Source organism: Cryptomeria japonica, chromosome 5, assembly GCF_030272615.1.
Source record: "Cryptomeria japonica chromosome 5, Sugi_1.0, whole genome shotgun sequence".
Taxonomy (NCBI): Eukaryota; Viridiplantae; Streptophyta; class Pinopsida; order Cupressales; family Cupressaceae; genus Cryptomeria; species Cryptomeria japonica.
In genome coordinates, this window is record NC_081409.1 from 722,332,040 (window position 1) to 722,348,274 (window position 16,235).

A 16,235-nucleotide genomic window follows, 5' to 3' on the forward strand; every position below is an offset into this window, starting at 1 on the left:
AGTTACCTTGCAAAGTAAAACCATTCATGGCGAGAAGCTTAGAAACAAGGCCAACAAAACAGTCACAACCAGAAGAAAACCTAACTCGATGACTACAGACAACATTACGCAAAAAAATTGCAGAGCAAAATATTTTTGAGAACAACAAAACAAATTACATTTTAGGGTTCCAAGCGGCCATAAAGAACGCCGACATTTGTGCACACTGTCGAGAACAAAAACATTAAAGACAACGTTGCTTTGAAAAAAGAGCACATGCACAGACGCCACCACAAGCAGACAACTGATGATGAAAAATGAACCCGAATGGACACGTCACCACGCGGGGGAAAACGCCGGCGACAAACATTCCAGCGGTCGCCGGAATGTCTTGCACTTTGGCGGCGGGATTCTCCCACTAAAAGCATATCGACTTAATAACACTCACAATTATGATTCTATAAAGAGTCGTGCATCTGATAATTATAGTTCTCTACAAGGGGACAATACACCTAATCAATCTATTTTGCTAATCATTACATCCCTCCCAATTCAATACACTATTACTCAAATAAGAATAGGAAATGATATCAAATACCTTAAAGAACTATTGGATCACATGTTTAGGAATCTAGCATTAGCTGGACTTTTACTTGATTTACTTGAAGTATAAGGGGAAGGAGATTCGAATGCCCATTGTAAACCCTGTGTTATAGCTATTTAGGAACTTTTTCTTTAGGATGTACTCATGAAAATAATTATTAAAATGGTTGAAGGGATAGTTTTCGATAAGTATTGTAGGTTGTCTAGGAATCCATTCATTCCTTTTAGCAACTCAAGTGCATTCATAAAAGCTCTTGACATGAATAAGTTGATTAAGGCAAGCATATGAGAATTCTTATACATAAAATAAAGACCCAAACAAATTTGGTACTCATTTTATTATCAAATGTAAACAAGGTCTATACTCCTTTACCAACACATGGACAACAAGGAGCTATGTGACTTATTTCTGCATTCCTCAAACAAAGATATCTAAGAAGAGTTTCAAAATTTTGCTTGCAAAATCTATAAGAATTTTTGGGACAACACTTTAAAATATGACTAGGCCCTACCATTAACAATGGAAAAAAGTTTCCAGTTCAAATGGAAAATTCATCACCCATGTGTAGTACAATAACAATAATAATAGAAATTATGTATCATTTTTCTTTTTAAATAATCAAGGTCTAACTTTAGATGGGGTTATATGCGACTTGAGTGGTAAAATGATCCTAGCCTACGTGGCTAACCTTGGAGTTCAAACCTCAAGCTTTGTGGAGGTAGCTATGGTCTATCATGAAATTCAGATTGTGAAGGACAAAGTATTCAATAGAATCATTATTGAAGATGATTCTAACAACACCATAATGATGCTTAAAAAGAAAGCTACGCCAAATTGGAAATCAAGACGCCTCATTTCCAAATGTTTTAATCTTCTCCCTATGTTAGGCCACATCAGAATTAATCACACTCAAGGGGAAGGAAATATGTCAGCGAACAAGCTGGCTAATCTTAGCATATTTTACAATCACATTAAAATATGGGCAGATTTACACAAAGTTCCTATTGATATTTGTGCCACTATCCTAGCTAACATAGGTCCTAATGATGCAAAATAATCCCAAATTGCCTTTTTACTCCATGTCATAGCCACCTTATCTAGCAATCATTTATTGTTTTGGTGGTGGGCCTTTAATACTAGCGTTACTTACACCTCCCCCAATACTAACCCGTTCTTTCCCTTTCTTACTTTTTCGAATTCCCCCTCTAGTTTTAGCCTTTGGTTTCTCTGTGAAAAATGTAGCTATGGGTGGTGACCTAATCCATACTGAACTGCACAGTTGTTATGACTTCAAGAATAATGAAAAGTTGTGGATAAAGGTGGTGAAGGGTAATCTCATGGACTATGTGGAGGGGATGAAGGTTTTTGGCCCTACCCTCTCAAAGAAATTTGCCAAGTCATGGGAGAAAGGTGAAGTCAAAATTGGGGACGTAGTCTTTATGGTTTCTGTAGAGACCATTGTTGTTGTTGTTGGTCTATCCTTGGATGGTGTGACCTTCCTCAAAAATCCCAAGGGAACTTATAAGGATGATTTTAAGAGATTTTTCAAATCTATTGAAGGTGTCTCAAGGCTTGAAAGTGGCTACAACAAAGAGGATCTCTTGAGGATTCGAAAAGATGAGACAATTATTCTCATGAAGTATTTCATGTTGGATGGGAGGTTCAAATGCTTTCACGCCCAACTATTTTCTATGTTGAACCATCTTAGGTATGGTGTTAAAATGAATTTCTCATTCTAGGTTTGCTTCTCCTTCTCCCATTCGATTGTTTTGGCTAGAGCCAAGAATACTCTCCCTCTTCACCAAGGTTTAATTCTGAGACTTTATAAGTTTCATTTGGTGGGACCCCTTTGACCTCCCCAGGCCCCATATCTAATTCCGACCTGATGGTGGAGTTTTATGGAACCCTTTTTGCTAATATTGACCCTAATATGGCCCCCTCGTCTAAGATTAAACAAATTTGGCCCTACCTAATTCAAACCTCTTCGTGTGGCCAAGCAAAAAAATTTGCCTACTCCCCCTTCTAAGGAAATTGATTTAGTAGACTCTAAAGAGGAAGAGGATTTTGAGGAAATGATTCTTCCTCATCCATAGGTTCAAATTAGTCTCCAACTAATTCTACAAAGATATCCCAATTCACACCTCGTTTAGGTCCCCCTTCACTGGTCCCTTGTGATTCTACCCTTAAGCTTGATTCCCCTGCTCTGGCAGATAAAGTTGATGGTTTGGGTGAGGTCGTTAAAATATGAGATGATGTCATTGGATAGCTCCTTCCCAACTAAATGTAGCCAATAAAAATATCAACAAGTTGGAAGCGATGGCTAAGGCGAAGGCTCATGGAGATAGTTGGGCTATGAAAGAAAAAAGATGAGAAGATTTGGATGTCTACCAATGACATGATAGAGAAAATAGAAATTTGAGAGGCAACGGAGGAGAAAATCAAAGAGATCAATGCAAAGATCAATCTGAGGGATGAGAGGAAGGACATTGAAGATTTGAAGGAACTATGAGGCCTTGAACTGAAAGTCAAGGAGATGACTACCCTAAGCAAATAAATGGAAATGAAGTGCTTTGCCTCTATGCATGCCATTCAGGAGGAGATTGAAAGGAGGAAGGTGAAGAGGAAGCAACATCTATAATCTTCTACAATTGCATCTAACCCCATCACCTTCACTATTAAGGTTACTTTGGATTCTATTGCTATGTCCTTTGGGAAGGACTCCAACAAAAATTTGTCCTTTGCTGATAAAGTTAAAAGTGTTATGTTATGAATGGCAAGATGATAGTACCCCCCACTTAGTAGACCATTCCTTTGTGTCTGTGGTGGGTAGTTGGTTGTATGGTTTTTTATTGTCTATCTGTGTTGTGGTTCTATTTTTGTTATCTACCAATTTTTTTTTGTGTATTTTGGGTTTATTTTTTTGCTAGGTGTGCACCCGTCATGCGCTCTAGGTAGTTGTTGTTTAGTGGTTATGTAAAAGGTTCAAGCCTATCCCACTTTAATCAATCAAAATTATAGATGTGGTCTTGGATTCCCTTCAAAACAAGAAGAACAATGACATTTATAAGTCACAAGAACAATGAGAAATATGTAACATCAAAAATTAGAATGGATGTAACACAATTACAATTTGCCCAATATAATTTTAAACTAAAATGTAATGTGTAAACTATTAATTATATCCAAAATATAGGTTATAATCAAGACAATTCTTGGCCATGGTATTCCTAATTCCTATAATAATAAAAAATAATCAACTCAACTCAAACCACAAGCATCAAAGGTATGGTCTTCAAAAATATTGCATGTTTCTTAAGATTATGGGTCTTAATACAATCACTTACAAGGAATACAACAAATTTACTTGGTGATTACTTGAGAGCCACAAATAATTGTTCATTTCCCCTTCATCCTAAAGATAACAAATCCCATGCTAATAAAAGGTTGATTGGTCCCTATAATGAAATTTTATATCTTTAAAAAAAATCTACACATTTTGAATGAAGCTTGCCAAAAGTACTTGAAAAGGATACAATATATGCAAGTGATTGACTAAATTCAATATAACAACACATGCTACCTATTGACAATTTCACTAAGAGGAAGTTAATTAATGGCCTACATTAGTTCCCAACTATTTTTAAAATTATCTATTAAAGAAAGATCATACCATTTATCAATTAGACAATAAGTGAGGCCACAATATAATTCAAAACTTAAAGAAACTTTAGGAGGGATATCCTTGTATTTTCCTATCCATAAGATCAAGATGAGTTGGCACATAATAAATTGTACATGAGATCCCTAAAAGTTTGTCAAGGGTGCCAATAAGAGTTAATCACAACCATTGATCAACATCAAGTAGGGTCCATAGCAAAGAAAAAGGAGTAGTGATTGTAGATCTAATATTCTATCAAGATTAGATAGCTAGTGAGAATTCATAGGATCCAAAAGGAAATTGAACGTGCTAAACTTTTAATGTATGAAGTGGAGAAAGAAAATATGTAAATCATCAAATAACCCACTTAGACTACATTCTAGAGTTCATTCAACCACATACACTTTAATGGATAAATCTATATCAAGAAAAATATTGTCCATAACATGTCAAGCTATAAGGAAAGGACTTCATGAGTTTAAGGTAGTTATTCTCATTTTAAGTATAAAGAAGATAACTTTCATTCTTCTATATAAGAGCATGCCACCAAGAGATAGATGAGAATTTGATTTACAAAATTCATGTTATTAGAATCTGATGCTCTGCAAAAAGGATTAGAATAATGATGGAAACACAACAACACAAGAAACAAGTTTAAATGTTAGTGTTAGCAACAAAAGACTAGCCTAAAGAAGCATATCAAGAGTGATATTAAACATGAAATGGAAAGCATGAAAATATAAAAGAGATAAACTACACTCCAAATACTAACCAAGATGCTCATAGCTACTCCTCCCTTGTTCCTCTCCTCTCCAAGTTCCACATGAGTGTAGCTCTCAGCTTTGCACTGCTATGGAAGTCTTATGGAGACTCAAGATTGAAGATGATTATGAAAATATGCAAATGCAAGCTAGCTAGGAATGAGAGAAAATGAGTTAATTAAGCTATTTATCAATTTTTAACCAAAAGACAATGTAGATTATGATTTTACTCTAAAATGCTCTCTCAACCTCACTATAACTTAGATGCATACAAGACTTCTAGATTATGGCTAGATGATCTTAGATGCTTGAGGATTTTGAAAATGAGGAACGTGAGCTCTATTTATAGGAAAAATAGAGAAATGGATGGTTGAGATTGAGTAATCTCAACAAGGGCCAAGATTGATGGGTTTATGATCTATGTGAGGGTTTTCAATCCAATCCTAGGATGACAAATATCATCATGAGATAGGTTGAGAGGAGAGGGAAGAAGCATTAAATGCTTGACATGACTTGAAGGTTAACTTGGGAGGTAAGGTTAATGTTGAGTTGAATGAATAAAACCATTATCCAATAAATAATGCCTTTATCCAAAAGATAAACTCTTGTGCAAGAGTTAGTGAGGATAACCATGGTCAAAGCAATAAATGCTTGAAGAGAACCATGAGTCAAATGGAGGTTGAGTTAGAGGGAAAGTCTCTAACCATGTGGGTGAGTTGAGTTAACCATAAATGGTTATGTAAGAGCCATAAATGGTCATGTAAGAGTCATTAGTGGTTTGGAAGAGTTTGGGGGTTAGATTGTTGAACACATAAAGCATTGAATTATTTTTAAAGACTTTGAGGCTTTGAGAAGTGACTTCAAGTTGCTTAGGAATGTGACAATATTTAGGAGTGGTTAGAAGAATTTAGAAAGGGATTAGAAGAGTCTAGAAGGGGATTTAGGATTGCAAGTGGGTTTGGTGGGTGAGGGAAAATAGGATTTTATTTAAAATAAAATAAATTTGTTTCAATTGTGGTTGCAACTTGCATTTGTAGGAGAATGCAAGTGGGGGGTAGTTTAGGGATTTAAATAAATATTTTAATCATCTATTTAAAAGAGGAAAGTGGGTTAAAATTAAATAAATATGGTTTATTCATTTAATTGATTTTAGAGTGTGGCTTAATAAATTAATTTAAATAAATTGAATAATTTATTTAATTAATAGGAGAAGGGGTTGAGGATGAATTAATTAAATGTTAATTTAATTAACTGATTATTGATGATTTAAATAATCAAATAAATAGTAAACATCTATTTAATTAAGTGGACAGATTTATGTGACTACATTTGCCCCTCTTTAAGATGGTGCAGTTTATTGCGTCGTTTCAAAGAAATAAAAATAGGTGTGAATAAATATGCCCCATAAATGTTACTTTAGTGGGTGGTATGCCCCCTCGAGAGATGGGTTGAATTTTTTTGAAAAATCGGGTGATCTCTCGAAAAAGAACAAGAAGTGGAGGGGAGGTAGAATAGAAGAAATTAGCAATAATGGTGAGTAAAATGAAGAAATAGCAAGCCAATGAGTACCCTTAGGTCATGCATGAGATACGGTGCAAAGGTAGTATGTGTGTTTGATTGATATTGTACAATTGATCAAGTTTCGTTGAACAATCTAGTGTAATCGGTTTAATTGCCCCAGTCGAGTCAAAGCGTGATAGTTGATGTCAGTTGTTCGCTTGGACAGGATAAAGTCTAAGTAAGTGAATCAAAGTGACCTATTGTGACTTAGACAATTGATGTAATTGTCCAATGAAGTCAAGGTATTTGAAGCAAAGTACTCATTGAGACTTAGACAATTGATGTAATTGTCCATTTTTATTGTGTTTGATTGGTTGATCAATTGATAGTGTTTGCATTGTAGGTTGGTTGTGGTGAATCATAGCAGCCCCGTTGAGACTAGGTCATTGCGATAAATGCCTGTTGTAGTCTAGGATTGCAATGATCGATTGCATGTTGAGACCCGAAGATACTTGATCAAAGTATCTATTGATAGTCTAGGTTGTGCGTGAGTCGGTGTACCTGTGTAGACATAGTAACTTGCTTGATTGGGTGGATGCCCTAGAATGGGAAACCCAACCCCTCCTGTTAGAGATGGATGGTGATGAACATGGCTTGATTGGGTTGATGGGACACAATGAAGGGTTTATGATGATGACCTAGATGGGGAGGGTGAGGGGGGGATTCAGTGTTAGATAGAAGATATGGAGGACCTAGGACCCATTCCTATGTAAGAGGAGCAAAATAGAGTATGTATTGTCATTACTATGTATGAATGATATGCAGCTATTATGAATGTATGGATGGATGGAATGCAACGCAATGCAATATATACAGATGAGATGAAATGAAGTTCCATAGAGTATTCATAGTGCTTTATTTTCATCATTGAGCATGGTAGTATCGTTCTTGGCTGAGATAGTAGGAACCAAGTTGGAGCATTGTACCTATAAGCAAGCATTTTAAGACAAGCATTTATAGACAAGGAAAGTGACCCTCCATTTTGGTTCATGTGCAGATGGTCAAGGTATACATTTTAGTCAGTAATCCATAGTGATCCATGACTATATTTTTGCATATGATCGCGTAGCTTAGTGAACTTCCCACATAGACACCATTGGTACATGCCCCAGAACTTCATTGGAACAATTCGCAGAAAATAATCAAAATGATACTTAGGAACCATCCTGACTACTCTAATCACTTATGGATATCCTGAAGTAGCATAGGAACTTGATATGAATAAATAAATAACTAACAAACCAACCAAGTACTTGATAGCTTAAACATAATTTTCTTGTCAATGAAAATGTTATCATGTCTTTATTTTGGTAAAGAATGATACATCCTTGTTAAGACAATTGTGTGTACCTGTGTTGATTGTGTGGTTGATTTGATAAATGATCATTGTTTGAGTAGCTCAAAATGTCTATTTGGTGTCTGTTGCGATGTGCATGTACAAAGGATTTTACGTGTTGCAAGGTTTTTGATTTTTTTGACATGTTTTGGGATTTTTTCAAGTGTTTTTGAATGTTTTTGGTATTATTTGTTTTTACGAATGTTTTTGGGTATTTTTCTAGCCAATTTTGAATGAAGAACTTAATGAGTCACCAGTAATGTAGAATCCACTTCCATCAATAGATTAAGAGTATTGCCCCCACTTTAGACATCGCTTATGAAAAGCAGGATGCAGGACGCATGAAGTACTAACCCTGATTGCAGATCAATAACAAGCCATGGTTTGAATGATGGATGAATGAATGCAATGCAATGCAATGAATGCGATCACAACAAGTTTGAAAGACAATGGAACCATAACCTTTACGAGTGGCGCCTGTTTGCCTGTAATGAAAATAATTCCTGCCCTCGAGCCATGTCTAGTATATGAGCCATCAAAGTAGAGCTTCCATGGTTGTGCTATTGTGATCATGAAGATCTCTTCATTTGGAAAATTTGAAACAAGAGGATGATTACCTATGAGGGGTGCATCTGCCAACTGATTTGCAATAACTTGCCGCTTGATAGCCTTGCGGTCCATGTACTCAATGTCAAATTCACTCAGAATCATAACCCATTTGGCCAAGCAGCCTGTTAATGCTACCTTGTTGAGTAGGTACTTGAGTGGATTGATTTTAACAATGAGTTGTACCTTGTGTGTCAACATGTAGTGCCTCAGTTTAGTGGCTGCCAAAATAACTTCTAGGCAAGCTCACTCAATAGGTGTGTAATTGAGTTCATAGCCTACCAATGTGTGAGAGATATAGTATAGAACACACTCTTTTCTTTTTGTATTGTGTTGGGCCAACAATACTCCTAACATCGTATTAGTAGCTGAAATATATAGCGATAGAGGTCTACTTGGATCCGATGGGATTAGCAATGGTGTATTCATCAGGTAATCTTTAAGCATTTGGAATGCTTGTTGGCACTTTGTATCCCACTGAAAGCGGATATTCTTGTGTAACAGATGTGTGAAGGGATGACACTTATCATCCAATTGTGCAATGAATATTTGGATTGATTGTAGCTGCCCCTATAGTGTTCTTAATTGACTGATGTTCTTGGGAGGTGGCATGTCCATGATTGCTTTGACTTTCGCCGAATCTACTTCAATGCCCTTGCTTGAGACAATGTATCCTAGGAGCTTCCCGAAGGTCACTCCAAAGACACATTTCTTTGAATTAAGTCGTACATGATATTGCTCTAATTTGTCAAAGATTTTACCCAGTATTGCTTGATGACCTTCTCTTGTTAATGATTTAGCTGGTAAATCATCGACATAATCCTCCATTATAGTGTGCATTAGGTCATAAAAGATGGTTGTCATCATTGTCTGATAGGTTACCCCCGCATTTTTTAGACCAAATGACATCACGTTCCAATAATAGGTTCCCCATGGGCATATGAAAGCAGTTTTATGCTAATCTTCTGGAGCAATCTTGATCTGGTTGTACCCTAAAAAGCCATCCATAAGATAAAGCATGGCATGACCCACTATGAGATTGACAATCATGTCGATGTTTGGTAAGGGGAAGTCATCCTTTGGGCATGCCTTGTTCAAATCTCTGAAGTCAGTATAGATACAAATGCCCCCATTAGGCTTGCCGACAGGTACAATGTTGGAGATCCAATCAGCATAATCGATTGGTCAAATGAAGCCAACATCTAAGAGCTTTTTGAATTCTGCCTTGACAAGCACAACAATCTATGTGTGCATCTTTCTGATCTTTTTCTTTATGGGTTTAGCTCCTTCTGCCACGGTGAGGTGATGCATGACCAAATCAGGATCTAAGCCAGACATGTGTACATAAGACCATGCGAAGTTGATTTGACGCTTCTAGAAGAATTCTACAAAGTTGAGATGTCTCAGGGGTCCCCACATCAAATTCTTGTGTTTCTTCGATTAGGATCGTTGATCTCTCCTAATTTGTACTAGAGGGGAGGATGTCAAACGTTTCATTCGTAGGCACCTCAAAGAGGTTTTCACCATGGGATACGCTCTTTCTTTTTACTTTTTTGGGATCAAATAGCGCCACGGTGTGGTTTTCACTAGAAGATTCATGTTCTATTGTGATTTTTTTGCAGCTGAAAGGTTTGGCATCTGCCCCAAAGTATGTTGCGCTATTAAGTTCAATGGCAAATCCAACTTTGTGATCCCCGCTTGGTATGTGATCCCATATTTCTAAAAAGTCAATGAGTGCCTCATCATTTTGGAAGTGATCAAGACATGGGGGATTTGTCTAGTTCCAGTCAATGAATTTGAGGTGGATGATGGGCATGACCTCATTGATTAAGTTAAGTTCAGAGGATGCGTCAGTGAAGGTTAATATAGATGAGTGAAGTTCGTCAATGGTACTCTCCCTGTTAGGTTTTGGTATCGGATCTGATGTAGGACATGTGGAAGGTGTTGCTTGCTCATGACCCCAAAAGGTTTTAATCCAAGCCTCTCCATAAACTGGGATATCTTTACGAGGTGGCATAGGTGATGTGTCTTCCTTGTCTGAAGTATTTAGATTCATTGTATCAAATTCCCACTCATGCGAGTCAGTCTCTGAAGCACTCTCTAACATCCTATTACTGTACCAATCTGGGGTATCCTTTGTATTGAAGAGTGTATTTGTCACGGGTGTATGCACTTTTATAGGTGGGATTGTTGGCGCTGCTTGTAGGATTATAGGAGTTGTTGATGTTGTTGGTGCCGCTAGTTGGATTATCGGTGTCGTTGAATTTGCTACTAGGAGTATCAGTGTTGTTGGTGCTACTATTGTTTCTGATGGAACTATCAGTGTTGTTGATGCTGCTGATGGAGTTATGGGGTTTGTTGATGGTGTTACTATTGTTGCTACTGATGGTTTTATCAGTCTGGTTGGTGCAGTTGGTGCTACTGCCGCTACTGCTAGAATCATCAGTTTTGTTGATGTTGCTAGTGTGATTGATGCTATTGATTTGATGATTAGTTTTATTGGTATAGTGGGTTTAGTTAGTGTTGCGGATATAATCAAGGAAGGCCTCCTTGGAGTAATTGTTTGATACATAGGGTTGTTGGGCTTACCTTTGAATCTGAGCTTAGGAAGAGACTCCTTGTGAAAACCTAATCCAGTGTTATCTTTGGGTTTCAACTCAGGCTGCAAGGGATCATGTCGTCCTTGTTTGCAATGTCCCAAAGCACTCTAACCATCATAGCCCATTCTTTACATGATAGTGAGGCCTTTGCCATATTTATCAATAGGAAGCATAGCCTGTGGGATTTCTGTGGTGATACGATCTTTGTAGATCCATTCTTCTAGGTCCTCATCTCTGGTTTCCTCTTCTTGACTTTTGCCAGGGATGAACTGCACCAAAGTGCATGCTTTCTTGGTCAATGGTGGTTGAAGAAACTTTTTAGGCTTGCCATAAGTTCTAGGGGAAGTGGGTAATTGCCCAACATAAAAGAGTTGGCTTAGATTATACTCCCCAGGACCTTCCTCTACCATTTTCATTTTCAACTTCTCTTGCTTTGGTATAGGGGTATTTGAGCTGGAAAGAGAGACTGGACTAACATATTATGTGGACATGATAGCTTCTCTGTTGTTAGGAACATTAATCTTTGGCTGATGGTTAATATTGTTATAATAAGCAAATGGATTTGTATTGCCAAGGACTGTGATTTCTACACCGTTATGGGGAAACTTGATACACTGATGATAGGTGGATGGAACGACTTGCATGGCATGTATCCAAGGTCTTCCTAACAAAAGACTATATGGCAGAGGAAGGTCCAAAACTTGACAGATGATATGCTTTATCACTAGGCCTACCCTAATAGGTAATACCACAACTCTTTTGGAAGAATGCTTTGCATCATCATAGGCCTTAATAGTTATCTTTTTGCTGGGGTCCACTGATTTGAGTGCATATCCCAATGTTGTGACCAACTGCAAGGTACATATATTCAGGTTGGCTCCATTGTCAAAAAAGAGTCGCTTGATTCTGTGTTGGTTGACAAATCCTTCAATGTGAAGGGATGTGTTATGTGGTTGTTGGAATGAAGCGTTGTCACTTTCAGAAAAAGTGAGGCATGGTGATGACCTGAGACTGCCAACCATAGCTTGAAATTGATCTGTGTTAAGGTTGGCAGAGACCAATACTTCTTGGAGAGCTTGATCCAAGATTGTTTTGTGTGAAGGGGATACGCGCAAAAGCTCTAATATGGATATGAGTGCGGACATTTTATCCAATTTTTCCACAAGGTTATATTGCTTGGGCAAGGGAGTCATTCCTTGCGGTGCAATGCGAATGGTAATTTTTCTATGACGCGTAACAACATTGCATGTAGGATTTGGATCTTTGATGGTGAGGGTTGCAATTTGTTCGTCAATGTCATAGATGTGATTCATAGTATAATTATAGGCTGCTTGTGTATAATTTGTAGTATCTGTGTTTCACCCAGAGGTGGAAGGACCCCTTTGATTATGTGATGGAAGTGGATTCTTGAACATTAGATGATCATCATTTGATGTTTTAGGGTTGTGTCCTTCGATTTTGATTTCCCCTCAGTCAATGAGATCTTGAACAAGATCTTTCAGTCTATGGTAGTTAATCATTGTATGCCCTTTCCCTTGGTGGAATTCACAATGTTCATTATCTCTCCACCATGGAGGTTTGACCTGAGATTCATAGTTAGATGTCTTTGGTAAGGTCACAAGATTTGAAGAGACCGATTGACACAATATTGTTTTGATGGGTTCCCCTAAGGGTGTGTATGTGCGTTTTGGTTTATAGTTCAATTGCCTTTGTCTTGGTTCTTCTTGTGGCGCATTGTGACCTTGATTTGGCGGATGAGTGATGGTGTTGTTTTTAGGAGGGGGATTTTGCCCCGCAAATATGACCGCAGGTTGTGCAATTTTTACAGTCCTTACATCTATGACCATGTCATTGGTGATGTTCTTGTTCTTGTTCCAGAAATTTGGTTTATCACTATTAAAGCGTGGGCGAGGGCCATCTTTTGGTTCATTGTATATTGTATCCCTTTTTTATAAGGGCCTGTTCACATTTTAATCCTTGGGTGATCATGTCTTCAAAGGACTCTATGCCCTTCATGTCTAAATGGAATTCCATCTCATCGTTCAAGTTGGAAATGAATATTTCCACTAGTTCTTGTTCAGGTAAATGAAGAGAACATCTGCTAGACAGTTGCCTCCACCATTGTAGGAAAGCCGAAAACAACTCCCTTGGCCTTTGTTTTGGTGTTACATAGATTTGCCATGGTAGCATTGCATTCTATGTTATGCAAATAATGTGCGATGAACTTTTGGACTAGTTCCTTGAATGTTCTAATGCCGATTGGCAATCAGGAAAAATAGTACGTGGTTGTTCCCCCCAAACTCTGAGGAAAGAGGTGCATTAGATAGGTGTCTTCATAAGCCACTTCTAGGTAAGCTGAGTGAAATTCTCGGACATAATCTCTAGGGTCTTCTTTTCCCTGATACTTTTCAAACTTAGGTGTTTCAAACTCTCGCAGAAAAGGTGGCATATGTAGGTTCCTATCAAAGGGATAGGGACAAATATCGTTTAGTGAAAACTGGGTACTCTTCACGCCACTATTGATTTGTTGAGCGAGACTCTCGACTTGTTGTCTCAACATATCTATTTCTGTGGGAGGAGGAGGTGGGGGATTTCCTTGATTAAGGTCATATTGAAAGTAATCTCTATCTTTTCCACCATCATTATGGCTATGGTGTTCTGACGTCTGCCGTATCTATGCAGTATCAAAATCAGAGGGTAGTTTAGCACCCTCTTGAGCAAGTCTCAAAAAATGAGCATTTGCGTTGTTTTTAAGGATTTCATCAAAAAGTCAATTGAACCTGGGATTGTGTTGTGCTCTTTATATAGCTTTGGGAGTTGGAGTGCTAGGATATTTATCATTTGTACCTCCTCCAATGGCTTCTTGAAAGTCGTTGAGGTTTTTGTCCTCCTCTTCTTCAATCTTTAGTTGTCTAGTTTTCGATCTGGTGTGAGCCATTTTGTTTTGAAAGTTTTTTGATATTTGGTGAAAGTGATTATGAGTTGGAGATGAAATGTTTTGATGAGAGATAAGTGTTTTTGTGAAGTGTTTAGAAGATGGATCTCTTACACTGAAGGTTGGATGTTACCAAAGTTCTTTGTGAATTCCTCTTTGTGTTATCAACAATGTTGATGTGATAAGGTATAGCAAGGTTTGAGATGTATTACAAACCAAACTACCTAATAATGAGAGGATGCACTCATAGACTAGTTTTAACCTGCGTAGAAAATGCCTCTTAGGGTGAATTATCCTAGATGTAGAGACACTCTTAAAAGTGATGTGTTGTTTTGATTTAAGCAATATCTAAAAAGAACTTAGGACAAGACCTTTTTATGTTTTGAGAGTTGAAATGGATTGATGATGTAGGAATGTGAAAATGGATAGAATATGGACCTTAATAAAAACTTTGTGTCACAAAGGGGACTTCTTCATCCTCTTCTCTTTCAGGGGTTGGTGGTTCTTCTCGAGCTATGTTATATTTAATGCAAATGTTTGGAAAGAAAGCATGGTTGATTTTGCCTCCTTAGTTTTTGTGATAACTCAAGGCTCTATACTAAGTAAAAGCTTTGTTTTTCAAAGGCTCTTTATTGAACTCGTTGGATTTGCCTTGAAGATATAGATGCATATGATGCAAGAAGGCTCTTGTGAGATAAAAAATTGTCTATTGAGATAGAAAAATTTCCTTCTTTTGATAAAATCCTTTGAACTTAATGGTCTTTTCTTCAAGTTGATATGTTGATGAAGATTCCTTTTTCTCAAGGTTTGAATGATGGTCATATAATTTGATATCTTGTTTTCACTTTGTTTGATGTTTGTTTGTTGGTCAAATTTTTTGATGGAAAATTGTGTTGGATGAATACTTGGTTTGAATTTGTTTTGGATTTCTTTGACAAGAAAACAGAGCAAGCACACAAACACAATAACTTTGCCTCAAAAGGCACAAAATAGGTGTGGGTCTAAATCAACTCAATCTTTGAACTTTTTGACCCCTTTTCAAATATTTTTGTATGTTTTTCCAAAAGCCTGAAGTTGGCTCAAATTATTGCTAGTCTAACACAAAACAAAGACACTTCAAACACACTTTATCCCTAAGGTCAAATGACTAGTTGCGATAATTTCAGCCCACATCGTGATATTTTTTCAACTTTGGTACTACATACCTTATGAATCCTGTCGTGGTAGGTAAGGATGTGATATACTAAGTATTGCATGAGCATAATAGATAGATGATCCCTATGATGGGGGAGTCACCACTTTTATCAAGCTATAAGTAGCCTTTCAAAAATCCCGGTTTCTACTCAAGGAAATATGTATGGTGAGTATCTTGGGAGCAAAACCATCTATGCTCTTGCACTGAACTTCTCACAAATATTCTCAATCAATAGAATAGATGGGTTTCTATAATAAAAGGTGTCTAGTAATGTTTGATGTTTTTGGACATAAGTTCATTCTGCAGTGACTCACTTAAGAGCCTTGTAACTTGTGGTGGGGCTCATATGTCCTTTCAGCAAGTTACAGTGTAGAAACAACTATACCCAAGGCTACAACTTTTTCTCTCACCTAATTTCTATAGCGGCTCAAAGGATTTACCATGTGAGGTCATTCCCAAGAGTGGTGTGTCTCTTAGCAGGCCTCTCTTAAAAAGATAAAAATTTGAGTGTTACTAACACTTTTCTCTTGCACCTAGGACCATGAAAGCCAAGGGAGAGGATAGTGTGTGTTAGAAGTAGGACCACTCTACAAACCTTTTTCACAAGTGTGCCAATCACTAAAACACTAGTTCTTTTTAACTGATTTATAGCAATGCGATCTAAAAGCTATTTGGAGATGTTGCTCCAACAAAACATGGTGTTCTTTTTAATTTTTGAAGGCAAAATATTGTGTAATCTATGAAATTGAAATCTTGGTCAACCAAAATGAAACACGTTTTCTTTGAAGTAAAGTAGATTTGGAAATAAAACTTTGACAAATTGGGGTTTTTTTTTTAACTTGCAAAATGACAATTGATTGTGATTTTTAGCTTGGTGCAAGAAATGAAAGTTTGTTTGTCTTGTTTTAAACCCAAAAAATGAAAATGGTTCCTAACTTGCAAGAAAAATAAATTTGTTGGGTTTGAGTTTGTGGTTCTTTTTACTTTGTCAAGTGAAGTTC